Genomic DNA, 8634 nt, shown 5'->3' with positions numbered 1-8634 from the left:
GATTAGGCTACTTCTACCACCTACTGTCTGACGTATTACAAAACTGAGACTTCCATCATTGAATATTGAGCTTTTGAATTTTGAATTACTCAAATATGACACTATTCACAAATATGACACTATTCAGTCGTGCCACGGTCCTTGTTTCACTGACTTTGTGATGCAATTGATTTAGCAGAATAACTATAAAACACTAGCGTTGAGTATGGTAGATCCAGTTTTTATACCCCCATGGCCTATACATGCACAATACACAGCGTCAGTGAATGAACACTCTGTTGCTCTGTTGTTTTGTTCTCACCCCCTGTGACACAATACCTCTTTACTCTCTGAGGAGACTCCCTGGTGACCACAGCCTTCTGCTGAATGGACAGATGCTAAATGCTAGTGCTAGGCTATGCTAGCCAAGCCTTCCCCTTCTATAGGAGCCTTTTGTTGCTGAATTTACCAATGCTAACATCAGGCTACGCTAGTGTCCCTCAATGAGGCCTATTGTTGCCAGACCAATTACACGTTAGATTAGCATGCTAAAAGAGGGTAGCGCACAGAGACACTCACATCTCCAACGAGAGCAAACATGAGCGGGGTGGGGGGATGGGGGGGTTAAGGGTTTTTCTTTATCCCATCTTTTTATTCTCCCTTTCCCACTCTTTGAATTATCTCTCTTCTACTCTCTCATTCTGCCCATACTTCTCCCTGCCCCTTTACTCACTCACTCATTCCCCATCCGTCTTTACTCTACAAACATGCAGTCATCCATTAGTAGATGTATTCAGGTTTAATGGTGTGAAAGCTATTGCTGGATGGCTTTGAGATGTGGAGATGTCATCAGTAAAGGTCACTGCTCTTAAGTACCATATCACAGGGCATTTGACCACCTACAATCTCTGTGTGTGTGTGTGTGTGTGTGTGTGTGTGTGTGACTAGTAATAGGCGTGTAGTTTACTGCTGTGGCCTTTTGGAAATGGTTTCTTGAAATGCCACAACAGTGAACTATGACTTTGGACAAGTACACAAATGCCACTGACTGATCTCTGAATCGATGCCTCTGTATCCAACTGACAGAGGACAGCATGCTTTAGACCAGTCGCGTAGGCAGAAATTCACTTAAAAATAGGGTGGGCCAGCTTTTTCCAGGGGGAAAAATGCCTTTAAGGTAGACCTATAATAATCATATATAATAATGCCCATTGCCAAGCATCCTTATGTAACTCTTTTTTCTTTCATTTTTCCTGCGTCAATGTATCTCACACAAACAGCAACGAGTTTGCGCTTGGACGCATCCTTAAGCCTCTTTCACACACAGTTCCATGTAATTTCCATGGAATCCCAAGCTGCGCCGACCATGCATTTTCGCCGTTCACACTTAAGCCAAATGCCGGTAGATTCCCGTGTTGCTCCCTTTCAATCCCCTGGTTGCGCGATCTACTTGAATCATTGCATGCATTCAACCGGATGCAGAACTGGAACGGGACGGGCGCGTGGGACTGCCATGTACCACACATCTGCCATATCATGGCAGATGTGTGGTGTGTGGCGGTCTCTGTGTCTCGTTCCAGCGAGTCAACTCGTATTAGAGTGCTTACCATCACCAAGTGTGCTTGACTCAATTAGACTGCTTTATATTCATCTGCCATGAGAGCAAAATATGGACCTGGGGTCTCACAGACCTCAGCTTTTATTTTGAGCATAATACGAGTTGACTCAATTAGACTGCTTTATATTCATCTGCCATGAGAGCAAAATATGTACCTGGTGTCTCACAGACCTCAGCTTTTATTTTTCGCAATAATGCTGGAGGGTGCTGCTGACTCCAGCAACTCGTTTTGCATTTCAGGGCTGATTAGGGTCGCATTTTTGGGCAGCTCGTCGAGACCGCTGCTCGATGAGGGCAGTGGGTATGGAGCTATTTTAGTGCCATCAGAAATTGAATTGTATTTGACAGATTGAATTGAATATGAGCACAAATTGAATTGTATTTCACAGATCTGAATTGTATTTGACAGATTGAATTGAATCTGAGCACAAACTGAATTGTATTCGACAGATTGAATTGTATTCAATTCAGTTTTCATTATTTTCATTCAGTTTTCAAATTCAGTTTCTCTTAATACAATTCGTTTTTTCTCAAAATACAATTCAGTTCTCAAAATACAATTCAGTTTTTCTCAAAATACGAGTTCAGTTTTAGAGGCACTCATCCGGGGACTCTGGGCTAGGTAGAATAATAGAGCACCGATTCTAATCCCTCCCATCCGAATTCATAAGAGCAACGCATCCGGGTACTTTGCTCTCCCGTCATGTCCACGCCCCTTTTTGGGTGATAGAAGTGTAGAAGTTTGACTGGCGGTCAATGGAAATGTCTTGTCTTTGCTACTTTAATCCGATAAAATAAGGAAACCGTAGTGCTTTTTAGATATTAGGAGCCCAAATCCGATGGCCAGTTAGGCAAACTATTATATAGTGTCGTTGCCGATCAATGATCGGCGTCGTTATATAGAGAAAATTGATGAAATAGGGGTTGATTCATCAGAGCAGTCATATGTCATCTCCCTGTCATCAGGGATGTGTAGTTCTTCATTTGATTTGCCTTGTAAATCCCCAGATGAGAGTATTACATTCGTTTTCTTAAGATAGGATAATGAATAAATCGGTTCAATGGGCATTTGTCAAAGTAGGGTTAGGGTGATTACTGTTAATCAGTAGCCTGTATGAATGAATGAATGAATGGTCTTTATTGTCATTGATATAGTACAGGTACCATACAACGAAATTTGGGACAGGGGGCTCCCCTGGTGCTAGGAAAAAAAAACAAGAAGGGAAAAGAGCTGGTTTACATAAATAAAGGCTATGTACACTATCCACTATACTATACTATACAAATACAACACTGTGCTGTACTCTATGCTATGCTATACCTATTCTAACATTTCCTATCTCTGAACCTTATGTACCCGAGGGTTGTCATATTGCACATAGTGTTATTGCACATTCATTTAAAGTGTCGCAGTTTGCAGGTTTGAAATGTTCACAGTTGTGTTTCAGTATTGCACTTGATTACAATCTAGTAGCTGCCATCAAATTGTCTAGATTGTCCAGGGCCTAGAACCTAGGTCTTTGCTGTGTTCAGGGCCTGAATGGCCCTGGGGTAGAAGCTGAGCTTCAGTCTATTTGTCCTTGCGAACATGGTCCTGAACCGCCTGTCCGAGGGCAGCCGAGCAAAGTGTTCGTTCCCACAAGCAGCTCCTGTCTGATGTGGTCTTTCCTGAGGACTCTCAGGAAGTAGAGCCGCTGTTGTGCCTTCTTGATGATGGCCGCTGTGTTGGTCCTCCAGGACAGGTCATCCTGTATGTGCACCCCCAGGAATCGGAGGGTTGAGACTCTCTCCACGCTCCCTCCATCGACGAGCAGGGGCTGGACCTCAGATTTTTTCCTCCTGAAGTCCACGATGATTTCCTGGGTCTTTGACTGGTTCAGCAGCAGGTTGTTAACCTTGCACAGCTTGCCCAGCTGCTCCACCTCATCCCTGTACGCCGCCTCGTCCCCCCCCGAGATGCAGCCCACCACGGTGGTGTCGTCTGCAAACTTTACGATGGAGTTGCTGGGGTGGACGGGGGTGAAGTCGTAGGTGTAGAGGTTGTAGAGGATGGGGCTTAGCACGCAGCCCTGGGGGGACCCAGTGCTGAGTCTGAGGGCTGTGGAGGTGTGGGAGCCCACCCGCACCCTCTGGGGGCGGTCAGACAGGAAGTCCTTGATCCACGCACATATAGAGTGTGATAGACCCAGGCCTAGTAGTTTGGTCACTAGCCTGTCTGGAAGGATGGTGTTGAAGGCGGAGCTGAAGTCCACGAAGAGCAGTCTCGCGTAGCTGTTTCCCCTCTCCAGGTGGGATAGAGTGGCGTGGAGAGTCGTCGCGATGGCGTCCTCTGTGGACCTGTGGGCTCTGTAGGCGAACTGGTATGGATCCAGGTTGGGCGGGAGGCGTGTGAGGATGTGGGCCCGGACTAGTTTCTCGAAGCACTTCATGATGATTGGTGTGAGTGCCACCGGGCGGTAGTCGTTTAGGCAGCTCACCGTGCTTTTCTTCGGGACTGGGATGATAGTTGAGGTTTTCAGGCAGGGTGGGACGGTGGCCTGGGACAGGGACTGGTTAAAGATGTTGGTGAAAACCCCGGCCAGCTGGTCGGCGCAGTCTCTCAGCACCCGTCCCAGGACGCCATCCGGCCCCGAGGCTTTCCTGGGGTCCACTGCCTTCAGTACGCGTCTCACTTCATGCTCTGTGAGGGTGAGGCTGCTGAGAGCTGGAGAGAGTGGTGTTTGTGTTGCGGTTACCTCCGTTCGCCCCTCGTCGAACCGGGCGTAGAAGGTGTTCAGCTTTCCCGCCAGCAGGGGGTCGTCCTCTGCGGCTGTGAGCCTGTTGGCTCTGAAGTTTGTCATCTGCTGAACCCCCTGCCACATCCGCCTGGAGTCTTTGCTCAGGAGGCATTCCTCAATCTTCTCTCTGTGCTCTGCCTTGGCCGCTTTGATTCCGCGCTTTAGGTTGGCCCTGGTGGAGCTGTACAGCGGTGTACTCTTCCCTGCGAAGAAGGCGTTGTCCCTCTCGTTGATCAGTTTTTGGACCTTCCCAGTCATCCATGGCTTCGTGTTGGGGTAGACCCGGACCCGTTTGTCCACGGTGACTGAGTTGGTGCAGTTCACTATGTGGTTCAGAACCGACGACGTGTACTGTTCCAGGTCCTCATGCTCATATTCCTGCCATAGGGTGTCATTTAGGCAGATCTGCAGTGGAGCGGACCCTTCTGGCCAGGTTCTGACAGTCTTAGTGGTGATGGGAGCACTTTTCCCCATGGTAGTGTATGCAGGAATCAGGAGGATTGACACATGGTCAGACATGCCTAGATGAGCTAGCGGACTAGCCTTGTAAGCACGTTTGATGTTGGTGTATACCTTGTCCAGTGTTTTTTCTCCTCTCGTTGCACATTTCACATGCTGATAGAACTTGGGTAGTACTGCCTTCAGGTCGACATGATTGAAATCCCCCGCTATGATGTGAATATCCTGTGGATCAGTGCTTTGTTGGCCACTGATGACTTCATATAGTCGCGCCAATGCTAGGCTGCTGTCTGCGCTAGGCGCTATGTACACACATGTTATGAGCACCGCGTTAAACTCCCTCGGGAGGTATGTGGGTCGGCATTTAACAGTCAAGTATTCCAGGTCTGGGGAGCAGTGGCTACTTACAGTTTTCGTGTTTAAGCACCAGCTATCCTTCGTCGATATTATGATCCCACCTCCTCTTGACTTGCCGCTAAGCTCCGTTCGGTCAGCGCGATGTAAGGTCCTTCCCTCTAAGCTAACAGCTAAGCTAATCTGTCGAATACAATTCAGTTTGTGCTCAGATTCAATTAAATCTGTCAAATACAATTCAGATCTGTGAAATACAATTCAATTTGTGCTCATATTCAATTCAATCTGTCAAATACAATTCAATTTCTGCTGGCACTAAAATAGCTCCATAAGTGGGGGCTCTTCTTGGAGTCTGGCTATTTTTTTTAAAGCCAAATTTCAAAAGTGAATTTTTGAGCCATCATTTCCAGGCAGCTCTCTCACGTTAGCTACTTAGCTGTCTGGACTAACTAAATTGGGTGCGCGTAACCAACAACCAGTTGTTACCGGAAATCAGTTTCGTTGTTCAGAGGATAAAACACATACAACAGTAATTCAACTTGATATTTGCTCACTTATTTTCTTATATGTTTTGGTTTGAATGCTCGGATATTCTCAATGGGTGAATACAATTATTTTTTATAATAATGAGAAAATAAATGACACCGAAGCTTTCTCAGTACGGGCCAATGAGTGAAGTGCCCTAATGTGGTTTGTTTCTCCATTTCTCTTTTCATTTCTCTTGTCATCTCAAATTGACTAACGGATCTATAGCGGACAAGTTTGGACACAATTAAATAGCAAAATGTAACCCTAACTATTTACTATCAATATAAGTTACTGTGACTGACGGTGGAAATGCGTGTTTAAGACTTTTACTGTATAAGAGGCTTTTATGAGAGAATCTTGCTGCTGATTTATTTATTTAATATCCAGAAATTGTTTTTGGATGTAGTTTTTTTTGCTAATTCTATCATCTATGTACCGTTTCCTCCATAAGTATTTATACTTCATTGCCTTTAAATGAGTTAATAATTTAATTATAATTATATAATGATTGGAGCACTTTGAGCTGCAACGTTGGCATGAAAAGCGCGAAATAAAGTTATTATTATTATTATTATTATTATCATAGCTCAGCTCATTAACCATAATGGCCCAGTCAAAACTTATAGCAACAAAAAAATCTAGTTTATAGTTAGTATAGTATCGTAAATAGTTAGTTTGTAAACCTGCTCAGACTTTTTTTTTATTCATTTAGCCTTTCAGAATTGCATATTATTCAAATTAGTTGATTACATCATCTAGCTACTTCTAGCAACTTTTGGGAGAGCCAACAGCTACTTCCATTACAGAGGAGTTGGCAACACTGCGCTACTGCTTTAGACAGACGGAAGAGGAGCTATGGTTTCCTCACAGCGCTTTGTACACATGCTGCTCTCTCTGTGTTCCCACATGAATAAGATATGACAGTGATCTTTACACTTGAGTATGTGGGCTAAAGTGTGTGTTTGTGTGTGTGTGTGTGTGTGTGTGTGTGTGTGTCCGTGTCCCTAGGCCTTTGTTCTCAGATGAATGAGATATGGAGAGCATTTTACCAACATGTTCAGATGCCTTGGATCAGGTAGGCGCACGTTAACATGTTTTCACACACTGTCGACAGTCAGTGTGAATGTGGACTTAGTTGTCTAAGAGCTCTGTAAGTTAGTTCACAGAAAAGAAAATATAAGCATCCCCGCACAGAGATCATGTCTGATCGATAGGTTCCTGTGGTTCATATCCCTCTGCACCTGCCATAGGTCAAACCGCTTGTTTTGAGTGTTTGGTCAGCTGACAGTCAAACTCCCCAGCAGCCAGTAGCGTTGTTAGCATAGAGATAAAAACACTGTCTATGGTTGTTAGCCTCCAGATGACCTTCAGTCCCCACCACTACCACCACCTCATATTACACACATGTGGCATTCTGTCTGAGCGGTCAGGTGCTGTTATCTCTTTAGTCTGAATCTAGAGTCTGGACAGAGCCAGAGTTACAGTATATCAGAGCTGCATCCTGTTCCACTCTCCCCTATCAGCCCCCAGAGGTCAGGTTAGACAGACACACAGGCAGTTGTCGATAGATGCTTATCTACATTATGATACACTTTATTTGTATTCCATGGACAGCACAGCTTCTGATGGATATTGAGTAGGATTAGTTGCAGCACCTCTCTGCAATTGTAGATGGTTATACATTGACCTGCCTGTGTGCATGTGACTGAAGTGGCTGAAGTGGTACCTTTTTTTGTTTTGTTTTTAATAATTGAATTTAAATCTCAGCTGTGCATTGCACCAATTGTAACCATACTTCTATTCACCATATTGTACATAGCACTGTCTTTTTTGCTTTATTGTCCGAATTTAATCAATGAATTTGAGTGTCTGTCTGTCCGTCTGTCCCTCTGAGAGAGCTGCAGGTGCTGTATCCTATCAGAGGGACAGCTGGCCAGTGAGAGAGATAGGGAGGGAGGGGCCCGACCAGGGCTATTGTGCTACTGCAGGACATCTGTTCTATTGAGATGACCCCCCCCCCCTCCCACCATACACACACACACACACACACACACACACATACACATACCTCCCCACTACCCCTCTGCTTTATCACTTCCACTTGCCCTGCCACCACTATCTGTCTGAGCGAGACCACTCCTTATCTCCTCATCCTCACCCTCACCCTCTCTCTCTCTCTATCTCAATCATCTATCCCTCCTCTCTCTCTCCATTACCCCCCCCTTTCAATACTACCATTTTCACTGGCCTTGATTTCTGCAATTGACTCCAAACCCTCTCACCCTTTTTACCCCACACTCTCATAACCCTCCCCCCACCTCTCTCTAAACTCCCTTACCACACCTAACAATTCCTGTACCCACACCCCTCCTTCCCCCATACCGCCCCAAGCCCACTAATCACCGCTGCCTTTGCCTACCACCACTTAGGTGGTAGAGAGAGAATCGAAGAATGGATACTCTTACCCCTCTTTCCTTCCTCCCTTCCCTCTCCCCCCATCCTCCTTTCATCTTCCTCCTCACATCACACAACAGTAACATGCTGTTCTACCCAGTTCTAGGTTCTGGGGTCGCCTTCAATGGCTGTGACCCGTTGCCTAGATGCCCCCTCTAGAGCAGAAATACATTTCGTTGTACTCTGTGCAATGACAAACTTTGAATCCCTTTCCCTTTCCCTTTCCCCCTTTCCTTTCTGTCTCCCCCTTGTGATGTAGATTTGAACTACAGCATCTAACCTCACATTCACATTGAGTTTGAGCCTATAAATAGAGAATGTCCGCCCAAGCTCTTGTGTCCAGACACAGTATAATCTCTCACTCTCACATGCGCACACACACACACACACACACATATACACCACATCTGGCAACAATTGTCCCCGCCCTCTCTCTCTCTCCATAAGTGGGGGCGCTGAAACCTC

The sequence above is a fragment of the Nansenia antarctica genome (assembly GCF_963989245.1).
Source record: "Nansenia antarctica genome assembly, chromosome: 5".
Classification (NCBI taxonomy): domain Eukaryota; kingdom Metazoa; phylum Chordata; class Actinopteri; order Argentiniformes; family Microstomatidae; genus Nansenia; species Nansenia antarctica.
The sequence above is the reverse complement of the archived record's forward strand: the minus strand, read 5'-3'. Positions refer to the sequence as shown.